Source organism: Pelophylax lessonae (assembly GCF_965119305.1).
Source record: "Pelophylax lessonae genome assembly, chromosome: 9".
NCBI classification, from domain to species: domain Eukaryota; kingdom Metazoa; phylum Chordata; class Amphibia; order Anura; family Ranidae; genus Pelophylax; species Pelophylax lessonae.
Genome location: NC_138776.1, coordinates 223,547,304 through 223,561,746, shown reverse-complemented (window position 1 = coordinate 223,561,746; position 14,443 = coordinate 223,547,304). Strand labels below are relative to the sequence as shown.

Sequence of the window (14,443 nt, the reverse complement as noted above, 5' to 3'; positions counted from 1 at the left end):
CCACCCCATCTCAGTAGCACTGATCTCCTGCAGCTTCTTTGTAGACATTTACATTTTCTTGTAATGTGTACCTAAACAACTGCTTTTATCTCCAGTAGAAGCCATGCTGACAGAGTGATCATGAAGGAGCAATATTTAGAGATGGAGACAAGGACCTTCATGACAGTTTTACCAGATATTTCAATGAAAGATGCAGAATTAAACATTTTGAAAATTACTTAAAATTAGATCAACATGTAACATTAAAAGTGTACATGAGAGTTTAGTTACTGGATTTATACAATTGAAATGAACAAACTCAAATGTATACATTTAATAATAACCATGTTTTATGAGAACAATTATAATTTCAATATAATTTTTTTCTAGATATTAAAATTGGTAAAAAAGGCGCTGGTGACCCTGGATGTTAAATGAATTAATCAATTGAAATAAATATATTGAGATATATAAGACCTAGCTCTTTTATCTGGTGTGATAAATCTTTGTATAAATCAATACAGTGATGGTAGATTTCATATACAAAATCACATAAAATAGTAAAAGTGCTGGTGGCACATAAGTATGCTGTGCTATATAAAATGATAAATATATAAATGATATACATACACATAAATGTCCAATAATTATAGACAAAATCACTAATATTTTTTATAGTGCTAGTGACACACACATGTGCTGTGCAAAAAATAAGGTGCTGGATAGTGCAATAAATACCATAAATTACTTGGTGTTACCTTAATTAAACCATAAGTATAAAACATAAATACTTAATTAAATTATTTAGTAAACATATTGTATTATGAAGAGCGTCTGCAATCGCTCGATTTATTCTCCCTGGAGAAGAGACGTCTGAGGGGGGACATGATAGCAATTTATAAATATCTTAATGGGGATCCCAGCTTAGAAAAAAAGCTGTTCATTCGAAGGGATTGCATGAGGACTCGAGGACATACAATGCGATTAGAGGAGAAGCGTTTTAACCTCAGGCAACGAGGGGGGTTACAAGATTGTTAGGGCTACAAGATTGTGGAATTCTCTACCACAAGAGGTGGTTTCTGCGGGTAGTATGGTGGCTTTCAAAAGACTCTTAGACTTACATCTCAAGGATCAGAACATTAAGGGCTATGTGAGATGATTACAGCAACACACACCTACACAGGTTGAACTGGATGGACTATTGTCTTTATTCAACCTCACCTACTATGTAACTATATGTAACTATGTGTTATAATATAAATTAGTGCTTGTAAAGTGCTTCAATAGTGGACTGTGATCCAAACTGTGATCCAAACAGTTCATGCACAAGAATGTTGCTTGGATATTAGGTGCTCCAGTGAATAAGTATGCCACTCTTTACTTCTTACCAGATGCAGGTAGGTCGCAAGGACCCCAAACGCCTGCTATCCCTTTTTTCTAGGTGGATCAAACCATTTGCACACTTCCTCTTCACGTTCTAATGCGATCGGAGGTTTAGCAGAGCCTAACCCCGGAAGTAGAAGGAAAGAGGAAACCTCCGATCGCATTGGAACACAGGCTGGGACGCACGCCGGACCGCTGCACGATACAGGGGAAACCAGGAAGGAGAGTACCAGGATACTGCAGATCCTGACCCCCGATCCTGCTACCCATAGTAACCAATGCTGATTGCCCAGTGCCAGGAGGGCACAACTAAGAGTAAGCAGACAATTTTTATGAGCAACATCTTTTATTAATAAAGTGACAATATCACACTATGTCGGCTTCTTATCTGTCTTCCTGCATATGGGCTTAATTGACATCTATATGAGGTAAACTAATGGAGGAGTGAGGAAAAGGAGCATAATATTTTGTTGAAAGCCATACCCATATCCAAGTGAAGAGGAAGTGTGCCTATGGTTTGATCCACCTAGAAAAATTGGATTTTTGTAAGATCTTACCGTAAAATCCTTTTCTCTTAGCTCATTGACAGACGTAGTCCTCTTTGATTCACATCAATAGGGTTATGCTGCCCTCTACAGGAGTAGGACTAGGCAGAAAGAAAACGTTCTGGCCACACCATAAGGGCAGTCCCAGAGGGTATATCCTCTTCCTGTCTGCTACAGGAAATCAGTTCTGTCACAAAGCAGTGTCAGAGAATTTAACCCAACCCAACTCAATGATAGAGGGGCGGGTACTACGTCTGTCAATGAGCTAAGAGAAAAGGATTTTACGGTAAGATCTTACAAAAATCCAATTTTCTCTGTCGCTCATTGACAGACGTAGTCCTCTTTGATTAACATCAATAGGGACGTCCCAAAGCAGTGCCACAAATGAGGGGTGGGATTGACAGAAATCAAAATCCAATCTAGAAGGCCCAACCGGAGCCAACCAGAAGTATCAAGGGACTCATCGAGCAAACAGATGAGACCTACCCAACAAATCCTCGAGGTAGACCAACAGTCTCCTGAAACAGAGGCCTGCAGGAACCTTGCGGCCAAAAGAGGCATCTGACGATGCCCTCACATAAACCTTATACAAAATTGTAAAGGTATGAACCGACGACCAAGTAGTCGCCTTGAAAACCTGAACCACTGACGCCTGATGGTGGAAGGCCCAGGAAACACTAAGCGCCCGAGTAGAATTCGCCTTAACAGGGAACGGGGGATCCCGACCCTTAGATAGAATAAGCCTATACCACCGTCTGTCTGATCCATCTAATGATGGTCACGGCAGAAACAGGCAACCCCTTCTTAGGGCCATCCGTGATCACAAACAGTGAATCCGTCTTACAAATTGAATCCATAGTATTCAAATATATCCTGATCGCCCGAACTGCATCCAAGGAATGCAACGCAAATTCTCGAGGATGATTGGGCTTAGGACATAGGAAGGACAATACAATGTCCTCATTCAAATGAAACTTTGAAACCACCTTAGGAAGGAAGGATAGATTCAGATGAAGAACAACCTTATCCCTATGAACCACCAGATATGGGGAACAACAGGATAATGCAGCCAGTTCTGACACCCTGCGTGCAGAAGTGATAGCCACCAAGAAGGCCACCTTCTGGGATAAAGTAAGCAAGGGAATCTCCCTGATATTTTCAAAGACAGGTTTCTGAAGAACCGACAGCACCAAATTAAGATCCCAGGGTGGTAACGGCGCGCGCACTGGCGGAGCCAGGTGTCGCACCCCCTGGATGAAATTCCGCACCAAGGAATGAGTAGCCAAAAACTTCTGAAAGAAGATAGCTAATGCTGAAAACAGACCCTTGATAACACTCAAGGCCAGCTTCTGCTCAACTCCCTGTTGCAGAAAAACCAATATTCGGGCCACCGAATAAGAACGTGGAGGGAACCCAAGGGATTATAAAGATATAAGACTTCCATGTGCGATGATAAATCTTTCTGGAAGTCGCTTTCCTTGCTTTAACTAGAGCAGGAATAACTGAAGCTGACAATCCCTTGTCCTTCAGCACCTGGGTCTCAATAGCCAGGCCGTTAAAACCAGTGATCGTAAAGCAGGATGGAAGATCGGAGGTGGAGGACGGGAGCCGAGGCAGAGAGCGGCGGCGGCGGAGGTCAGAACCCGCCTTCCTTAGTGCCTGGAAGAAGAGGAGGAGGAGGACCGTCCGTGCCCAGTGAGGAGGAGGAGACATCCGTCCCAGTGTGTGTGTGTGTGTCAGCAGCTGTGAGTAGAGCAGCAGCTGCAAACAGGGGGAAAGCTGTGTGACTGTACTCTGTAAGAAATCAATAGCTGTTTGTCTGTACTGCGACTGACTGCTGTGTGACTGTCTCTGCAACTGAGTACCTGGTAAGTATCCTTGTGACTGGTGAGTATCCTTGCGACTGGTAAGTATCCTTGCGACTGGTAAGTATCCTTGCGACTGGTAAGTATCCTTGCGACTGGTGAGTATCTTTGCGACTGGTGAGTATCTTTGCGACTGGTGAGTGTCCTTGCGACTGGTGAGTATCTTTGCGACTGGTGAGTGTCCTTGCGACTGGTGAGTATCCTTGCGACTGGTGAGTATCTTGCGACTGGTGAGTGTCCTTGCGACTGGTGAGTATCCTTGCGACTGGTGAGTATCCTTGCGACTGGTGAGTATCTTGCGACTGGTGAGTGTCCTTGCAACTGGTGAGTATCTTTGCGACTGGTGAGTGTCCTTGCGACTGGTGAGTGTCCTTGCGACTGGTGAGTATCTTTGCGACTGGTGAGTGTCCTTGCGACTGGTGAGTGTCCTTGCGACTGGTGAGTATCCTTGCGACAGGTGAGTATCCTTGCGACTGGTGAGTATCTTTGCGACTGGTGAGTATCTTGCGACTGGTGAGTATCTTGCGACTGGTGAGTATCCTTGCGACTGGTGAGTATCCTTGCGACTGGTGAGTATCCTTGCGACTGGTGAGTATCCTTGCGACTGGTGAATATCCTTGCACTGGTGAGTATCCTTGCGACTGGTGAAGTAACTTGCGACTGGTGAGTGTCCTTGCGACTGGTGAGTGTCCTTGCGACTGGTGAGTGTCCTTGCGACTGGTGAGTGTCCTTGCGACTGGTGAGTATCCTTGCGACTGGTGAGTATCCCTGCGACTGGTGAGTATCTTTGCGACTGGTGAGTATCATTGCGACTGGTGAGTATCTTTGCGACTGGTGAGTATCATTGCGACTGGTGAGTAGCTTTGCGACTGGTGAGTGTCCTTGCAACTGGTGAGTATCTTTGCGACTGGTGAGTGTCCTTGCGACTGGTGAGTGTCCTTGCGACTGGTGAGTATCTTTGCGACTGGTGAGTGTCCTTGCGACTGGTGAGTGTCCTTGCGACTGGTGAGTATCCTTGCGACAGGTGAGTATCCTTGCGACTGGTGAGTATCTTTGCGACTGGTGAGTATCTTGCGACTGGTGAGTATCTTGCGACTGGTGAGTATCCTTGCGACTGGTGAGTATCCTTGCGACTGGTGAGTATCCTTGCGACTGGTGAATATCCTTGCACTGGTGAGTATCCTTGCGACTGGTGAAGTAACTTGCGACTGGTGAGTGTCCTTGCGACTGGTGAGTGTCCTTGCGACTGGTGAGTGTCCTTGCGACTGGTGAGTGTCCTTGCGACTGGTGAGTATCCTTGCGACTGGTGAGTATCCCTGCGACTGGTGAGTATCTTTGCGACTGGTGAGTATCATTGCGACTGGTGAGTAGCTTTGCGACTGGTGAGTGTCCTTGCGACTGGTGAGTGTCCTTGCGACTGGTGAGTATCTTTGCGACTGGTGAGTATCTTTGCGACTGGTGAGTATCTTTGCGACTGGTGAGTATCTTGCGACGGGTGAGTATCCTTGCGACTGGTGAGTATCCTTGCGACTGGTGAGTATCCTTGCGACTGGTGAGTATCCTTGCGACTGGTGAGTACCCTTGCGACTGGTGAAGTAGCTTGCGACTGGTGAGTATCTTTGCGACTGGTGAGTATCTTTGCGACTGGTGAGTATCCTTGCGACTGGTGAGTATCCTTGCGACTGGTGAGTATCCTTGCGACTGGTGAGTATCTTGCGACTGGTGAGGATCCTTGCGACTGGTGAGTATCTAGTGACTGGTGAGGGTATTAGCGACTGGTGGGTACCCCAGGTTTTGTACCAGGGAAGTTAGAGGTAGTGTAGGTAAGGAAGAGCAGGTTGTTAATATTATCCCCATAGAGTAGTGGGTAATAATGTCCGACAGGATTGGGGATGCCACTCAGTGCACTTCTTGCGGCATGTATGCGTTCCTTGATGAAACAATCGAGGACGAATACTGCTGTGCAAGATGTGAGCGACTTGTTGCTCTGGAAGCCCACATCGTGGATCTAGAGAACACAGTGACAAGACTGCGTGGCATCTACAACCTGAAAAGGAGCTTGGACATTACCCAGCAGGCGCTGGCAGGGGTCAGCATAGAGGAGGGAGGAATAGAGGAGACGCAAGCAGCAGAGGTACGCAGCTGGGTGACTGTTAGGAATGTTAGGGGGAGGAGAGTCAGGGAGGCCAGTCCTGAGTTGGTACACCCTAACATGTTTGCCGAGTTGCAGGTTGAGGGGGATATCAACTCAGGGGTGGCAGAGCTGGAGCATGCGCCCTCCCCCAGCTGCCAGGGGAGGGACGGCTCCAGGAAGAAGGGGGGCCGTAACGCAGGAAAGGTTAGACAGGTTGTGGTAGTTGGGGACTCAATTATCAAGAGGACAGAGAGGGAAATCTGTAAAAAAGATCTCGTGAACCGAACAGTTTGTTGTTTACCGGGCGCCCGAGTTCGGCACATCGCAGATCTGGCAGACAGATTGTTGGGCGGGGCTGGGGATGACCCAGCGGTCATGGTGCATGTGGGCACTAATGACAAAGTTAAAGGTAGGTGGAGGATCCTTAAGAACGATTTCAGGGACTTAGGTAATAGATTGAGGAAAAGGACCTCCAAGGTGGTTTTCTCTGAAATACTGCCTGTACCTCGAGCCACACAAGAGAGGCAGAAGGAGATTAGGGAAGTTAACAAGTGGCTGAGGAATTGGTGTAGGAAGGAGGGGTTTGGGTTCCTGGAGAACTGGGCTGACTTCTCAGTCGGCTACCGGCTCTTTAGTAAGGATGGGCTGCACCTTAATGGGGACGGTACAGCTCTTTTGGGGAGAAAGATGGCCACCGAGTTGGAGGGGCTTTTAAACTAGGAGACGGGGGGGAGGGCTCAGAAGTAGAATCAGTCAGGAGGGAGCAGAGGACTGAAGGCAGTTGTAGGGTCAACAGCGACAGTAGGTCAACAACATCAATTGGCGGGTCTGTGCGGGAGAACAGCAGACCAAACAGAAATAAACAAAACCGCCAATCACGTTTAACTTCCGTAAAACTAAGAGGGGTATATGCTAATGCCAGGAGCCTAGCTAATAAGATGGATGAGTTGGAAATGTTAGTACATGAGGAAGACATAGACCTTGTGGGAATAGCGGAGACTTGGTTCGACCCCTCACATGACTGGCTGGCCAATATCCAAGGGTATTCGGTGTACCGGAAGGACAGGGTTGGTAAAAGAGGGGGAGGGGTATGTCTCTATGTCAAGAACAATATAAAGGTGCTAGAAAGGAGTGACATTACGGATGGGATGAGCATGGATTTAGAATCTGTGTGGGTTGAACTCGATAGGGAAGAAGATAAGGGAAAAGTAGTTGTGGGGGTTTGCTATAGGCCACCTAACCAAGGGGAGGAGGTAGAGCTGGAATTTTTAGCACTAATAGGTAAAGCGGCAAAACTAGGATCAGTCATCATATTGGGGGACTTCAATTATCCCGACATTGACTGGGAAGAGGGGACTGCACACTCGCATAAGGCCCGGCTATTCACGGAAACCTTACAGGATAACTACATGTCGCAGTTGGTGGATTCCCCTACTAGAGAGAATGCTATCCTGGATCTATTGATCACTAATGACCCAGACATAATCTCGGAGGTAGGAGTCCAGGACAACCTGGGCTCTAGCGATCACAGGATGATCACATTTAGTATAAATAACAATATAAAAAGGCAAGTGGGGAACATAAGAACCCTAAACTTCAGAAGGGCAGACTTTCCAAAATTGTACTCATTGATGGAAAGGGTAAACTGGGACCAAACCCTGGGATCACTGACCACAGAGGAAAAATGGGAATGCTTTAGAACAATATTAAGCAAAGGCATCTTGCAGTGCATTCCTATGGGGAATAAATTTAGAAGAGACAAAGCCAAACCTGGCTGGCTAAACCGTAGCGTTAAAAAACTTATTAGGGGAAAAAAATTGGCCTTCAAGAAATATAAATCAGAGGGCACAGTATCGGCCTTCCAGCAATACAAGGAGGAAAATAAGAAGTGTAAACACGAAATCAAGATGGCTAAAATCAACTTTGAGAGACAAATAGCGGAGGATAGTAAAAAAAACCCAAAGAAATTCTTTAAATATATCAACAGCAAAAAAACTAGGGCAGTGCATATTGCACACATAATTAACGATGATGGGAGGATGGTTACAGAGGACACTGAAAAAGCAACCGTGCTGAATTCTTTTTTCTCGTCAGTTTTTACGCAGGAAAAGGAAGGGTACACTGACCATGACTGTATGGTTAGTAGTAATACACAGGACTTGCCACTATGGCTAACAGAGGGGGAAATCAGGGAAAGACTGGATAAACTTAACACAAACAAATCACCAGGCCCGGATGGCGTACATCCGAGAGTGCTCAAGGAACTCAGTATGGTTATATCTAGACCACTGTTCCTGATCTTTGCTGACAGTATTAGGACAGGAGATGTACCAGGGGATTGGAGGAAGGCTAACGTGATTCCGATATTCAAAAAGGGCCAGAGACATATCCCGGGAAATTATAGGCCTGTCAGTCTGACATCAATAATATGTAAACTTTTGGAGGGGATGATAAGGGACTATATCGTAGAGTATGCTAAAGACAACAACATCATCAGTAGTAACCAGCACGGGTTTACAAATGGGCGTTCTTGTCAAACCAATCTCTTAGCATTCTACGAGGAAGTGAGCTGTGAGCTAGATAGGGGGAGACCAGTGGATGTGGTGTACTTGGATTTCGCTAAGGCGTTTGATACAGTTCCCCACAAGCGCTTAATTTATAAAATAAGGTCTGCAGGTATCGACAGCAGGGTTTGCTCTTGGATACGGAATTGGCTAAAAGGCCGTGTCCAAAGGGTAGTAATAAACAGCGCATACTCAGACTGGTCTGAGGTAGTAAGCGGGGTGCCCCAGGGCTCAGTCCTGGGACCAACCTTGTTCAATTTATTCATAAACAGCATTGAGGAAGGGATCAGTAGTTCGTTATCAGTTTTTGCAGATGACACAAAATTGGCCAGGGCAATAACTGCACAGCATGAAGCAGATATCCTACAGAATGACCTGGACAAAATTACGGAGTGGGCAACGACATGGCAAATGAGGTTTAATGTGGAGAAGTGTAAGGTTTTGCACTTGGGGACCAAAAACATAAAAACACAATACACGTTAGGAGGGGAACCCTTGGGGGAATCAAAAATGGAGAAAGATTTGGGAGTCTTAGTTGATGATAGATTAGGCAACAGCATGCAATGCCAAGCGGCAGCTTCCAAAGCCAACAGAATATTAGCATGCATAAAGAAAGGGATGTATTCCAGAGATAAGACTATAATCCTTCCACTTTATAAAACTCTGGTCCGACCGCATCTGGAGTATTCTGTCCAGTTCTGGTCGCCAGTCCTCAGGAGGGATGTGTTGGAGCTGGAGAAAGTCCAGAGAAGGGCAACTAAACTGATTAGGGGGTTGGAGGACCTTACCTATGAAGAGCGGCTGCAATCGCTCAATTTATTTTCCCTGGAGAAAAGACGTCTGAGAGGGGACATGATAGCAATTTATAAATATCTTAATGGGGATCTCAGCTTAGAAGAAAAGCTGTTCATTCGAAGGAATTGCATGAGGACTCGAGGACATACAATGCGATTAGAGGAGAAGCGTTTTAACCTCAGGCAACGTGGGGGGTTCTTTACTGTTAGGGCTACAAGATTGTGGAATTGTCTACCACAAGAGGTGGTTTCTGCGGGTAGTATGGTGACTTTCAAAAGACTCTTAGACTTACATCTCAAGGATCAGGAGATTGAGGGCTATGTTAGATGATTACAGTCACACACACCTACACAGGTTGAACTGGATGGACTATTGTCTTTATTCAACCTCGCCTACTATGTAACTATGTAACTATGTAACTAAGATCGGTCCCTGCGACAGCAGATCCTCCCTAAGAGGAAGTCGCCAAGGAACGTCTGCGACCAGCCTGACCAGGTCGGCGTACCAGGCCCGACTAGGCCAGTCCTGATCTACCAGGATAACTGGGATTCCCTCAACCTCTATCCTGCGAAGAAGCTTCGGCAGTAACTTGAGAGGAGGGAAGTAGCTGATACTGCCCCCACAGGGCGATCAGCATGTCTGCGGTGTCTGCTAGAGGATCGTGGGAGCGAGCCACAAACCTCCGCACTTTCCTGTTGAGCTGAGATGCCAACAGCTCCCATTCGGGGTGCCCCAACAGAGGTACAGTTGGTGGAATATCCCTGGATGAAGAGATCATTCCCCTTGATCCAGAATCTGACGGCTGAGATAATCTGCCTGCCAATTCACGCCCGGAATGAATACCGCACAGAGAGCTGGAACAATCGTTCCGCCCAACAAAGAATGCTGGCCACTTCTATGGCCGCCAGGACACTCCTGGTGCCCCTTTGATGATTGACATAAGCCACTGCTGTGGCATTGTCCGACTTGATCCGAACCGGGCTGCCCTGGAGCTGCTCAGTCCAGTGAATCAGACAAAGTCTGATCGCTCTCAGTTTCAATACATTTATCGGTAAACTGGACTCTTCCAGGGACCAAAGCCCCTGAGCCGAGAATTTCTCCTCACCCGGATAGACTGGCATCCATGGTGATAAGCGTCCAAATATTGGTAGGAATGACTTCCCCTGGCTGAGCATCGGAGACCGAAGCCACCAGACCAGGGACTCCCTGGTCCGCTCGCTCAGCCGGATCCGATTGTCCAGGGAATCTGGATTCCGGTTACACTTGAGAAGAATCTCTCCTTGAAGGATTCGGGTATGGGACTGGGCAAATGGTACTGCTTCAAAGGAAGCCACCCTAAAACCCAGGACCCTCATGCAAGCCCGGATGTGTCTAAAATTAGACCCAAATATTCCAGCCTCCTGGTGGGAACCAAAGATGACTTCTGCAGGTTCACCAGCCACCCGAACTCTTACAAAAGAGGTCATGGTGATCTCTAAGTTTAGTAATAGAGCCGCACGGAGCAGAAGATCGTCTAGGTGACCTAGAATCGATATGTCCCGTTGTCGTAACAACGCCAAGACTGGGGCAAACACCTTTGTGAAGACCCGGAGAGTCGAGGCGAGACCAAAGAGTAACGCCACAAACTGATAATGGTACTCTTCTACGGAAAAACGCAGGAAACGCTGATGTCCTGCATAAATAAGAAAGTGAAGATAGGCATCCTAGATGTCTATGGACGCCAGAAAATCCCCCTGACGCAGGGAGGCCGCTACTGTGCGAATGGACTCAATCTTGAATTTTTGTACCCTGACAAAAAAGATTGGATGCTCTTAAGTTCAGAATTGGACGCACCTTGTCCTCTTTTCTGGGTATTGTGAAAAGGTTAGAATAGAACCCTTAAAATGCTCTGTCCAAGGAACGTGGACCACCACTCCTTGTTGCATTAAATCCGTGACTGCCCCTCGTAAGCTCTTAAGCGATCCGGGGATAGTCGAACATTGAAAAGGAAGAATCGCACTGGGAGAGATTGACATACAATCTTGTAACCTGACCGTATGACCTCGCGAACTATTTGTCCGAGGTTCTGGAAAGCCATGGATCCGGAAACCGGCGAAGACGTCCCCCTACCCCAGCTATGGGCGGGGGCGCACCTTCAGGGTTTAGTAGTCTTATCTTCAGGTTTGGAAGAGCCGGGCTTTTGCTTGCCCGACCAACGTCCCTTAAAAAAACCTCCCGAAGGAGTTTTGGAGGACTTCGCTTTTTTCGCCCGTGGGGCGAAAAAACTTTTTATGAGCGGAAAAAGAAGGCGCCCGTCTCTGATGGGATCCTTTACCCTTAGTACTTTGTGGCAAGAAAGTGCTCTTTCCTCTAGTGAGATCCTTAATAATCTCATCTAAATTGGCCCCAAGATAGGCGCACACCCTGAAAAGGGAGATTTAACCAAAGCTTCCTTGGAGCCTTGGTCTGCCGACCAATATTTTAGTCACAGTGTACGCCTGAGGACCACTGCTGAAACTGATGCTCGCCCCAATAGTGGAGTGGCGTCTAGTGCAACGTCGCAGACAAACTGTAACTCTTGTATCATCTGTTCCACCAGATCTGATACCGCCTGGGGGATATCTCTCCCCTCTAAGCCACTTGGTAAATTCTAGACCAATAGCAATTACTGGTCTGAAAGCTGACCCAATTAGGGAAAAGATGGCGCGAGACACAGCTTCCACCTTACGATCATCTTTAAAGGATGGAGCATCCTCCAATAGGATAACCGTAGCTTTGTTCAATCTGGAGATTGGAAAATCCACCACAGATGGTACTATCCATCTCTTGAAGAATGATTCCTCGAACGGATAACGCCTATTAATGCGTTTAGGAAATAGTAGGGGCTCGTCTTGGATGACCCCATTCCTCCTTAGTTACATTACCGAAACACTTGGGTAAGGGAAATACTTTCGCCATTTTGGTGCGTTTATTAGTACCAAATGTGATCTCAGTATCAGCTACTTCTGATGGTGTAACCTCCGAACAGATACAATTAATGCGTTACTAACGCTTCCTCTCGGGCTATGGTAGATGCCGAAACATCTTCCTCACTGTCTGAAGAGACAGTACCCGAGTCACAAACCCCAGATGAGGTACCTGCAACTGCAGGAATAGGCTCAGACTCTGAATCTGAAGTTTCAGATGAAAATGGGGGTAGGCGGGGGTCGCTTCCTTGCGCCCTGTCCCTGACAAGCCAATTCCACCCGGGATAGACAAAAAGTTTCCAAAACTGCTGACAATGACTCACTATTAAGTGGGGAACTGGAGGGTCCTGCAGCCACTTCGAGGGGATCAGGTGGAGATACATGTGTGGCAGGGTCCATGTTAATCCAGGACACTTTGCCAGTAAAAAAGAAAACATTTTTTTTTTTTTTTTAAATAAAAAAATACCTTTTTTAATTCACCAGCGCAATAGCGCCCCTCAGCGTACCTGATTTGGACCCCCACAGAGAGAGAGAGACCCCAAGGGCTCACCACCAGATGCAAAGAAGTTTCTTATTAAAACTGCTGTCAGCGTTGTCTTGTGCAGACTGGGAAGTCTTGCACTAGGTTTCCCGGGTGAAAGGAAGTGGCTCCGCCCCCTGTGTACGCCTTCCGGCATTCCCAGCTGCTCCTCGAGGTTTGCTGGGCACATCAAACATGGCCGCCCCCATGAAGGAGACAATAGGCTACGAAAAAATGGTGGCCTGCATGACCTGCGGGCGGCTTGTGTAGACAATGCAGACATGCGGTCTACAACAAAATGGCGGCGGACTGCCGATCTAGCGTGGCTCCTCCAGTACAGCGGCCTGCATGCTTTGAAAACAGCTGATGGCGGCCTGTCGGCCTGCGGGAGTATGGCGATCTAAGGTAGGCTATACCTCCTATGTGTTTACTATAGCAAATCGAACTCGGCTTCCTTGCTAGAGAACCCAAGGCTTGCTGAAGTATCAGCTCCCAAACCAAGCCTGCTGGAGTGTCAGCTCCTAAACCAAGGTTGCTAGAGTGTCAGCTCCCAAACCGAGGTTTGTTTAAAGTGTTTGCTCCCAAACCAAGCCTGCTGGAGTGTCAGCTCCCAAACCAGATCACACTATCACAGGGGATATGTGAACATGTCATAGGCTACAAGGGGGAACTTTAATGTCAGAAAGGATCCGACCATACACAAAGGGGCCCGTATCCCAAAGACCCCACAGGGGGGAAGGGGGAACATTTACTCACCATACCGGCTGACGGCACCCTCTCTTCACAGTACCCTCTCCACCGGGGTGGGGGGCTGTCGACCAATACGGACGCCTTGACTCTCTGGTTCCTGGCGTCCAAGCGAGACGTTTAACTCGCAGGGTCAGTCCCCCAATGGGACTATGTCGCGGCCGACCCAGCGCGGGGCTATGGTCTGCACGCGCTTGTAGGCTGAACCGGGGTGACCACTGGATCTCAACAGCCCGTCGCCCGGCCCTGCATACTTACTTGAATGTGTCGCGGCCGACCCAGCGCGGAGCAATGGTCTGCGCGCGCTCGTAGGCTGGCTGGGGTGACCACTGGATCTCAACATCCAGCCTGTCGCCCAGATCCGGGGTGATTTGCTTGAAGATCTCACAGGAAAAACTGGAGACAAAAAACTACCTAAAAGGAAAAATTTTTTCTAAAAAAATCTTGCCAGGACCAGAGATCCCAGCAAGGAACTTAGGTCCTTACTCCTGACTAGACAGAAAAAAACTGATTTCCTGTAGCAGACAGGAAGAGGATATACCCTCTAGGACTGCCCCTAGGGTGTGGCCAGAACGTTTTCTTTCTGCCTAGTCCTACTCCTGTAGAGGGCAGCATAACCCTATTGATGTGAATCAAAGAGGACTACGTCTGTCAATGAGCGACAGAGAAAAAAGGATCGCAGGCGTTTGGGGTCCTTGCGACCTACCTGCATCTGGTAAGAAGTAAAGAATGGCATACTTATTCACTGAAGCACCTGATATCCAAGCAACATTCTTGTGCATGAACTGTTTGGATCACAGTTTGGATCACAGTCCACTATTGAAGCACTTTACAAGCACTAATTTATATTATAACACAATATGTTTACTAAATAATTTAATTAAGTATTTATGTTTTATACTTATGGTTTAATTAAGGTAATACCAAGTAATTTATGGTATTTATTGCACTATCCAGCACCTTATT

At 47.1% G+C, this 14,443-nt stretch overlaps 1 protein-coding gene across 1 annotated transcript in view; it reads right to left on the bottom strand.

Annotated features, from left to right (window-relative positions):
* TMEM132A (transmembrane protein 132A) overlaps positions 1-14,443 on the bottom strand; it is a 669,669-nt gene that overhangs the window by 178,098 nt on the left and 477,128 nt on the right. The window lies entirely within an intron of this gene.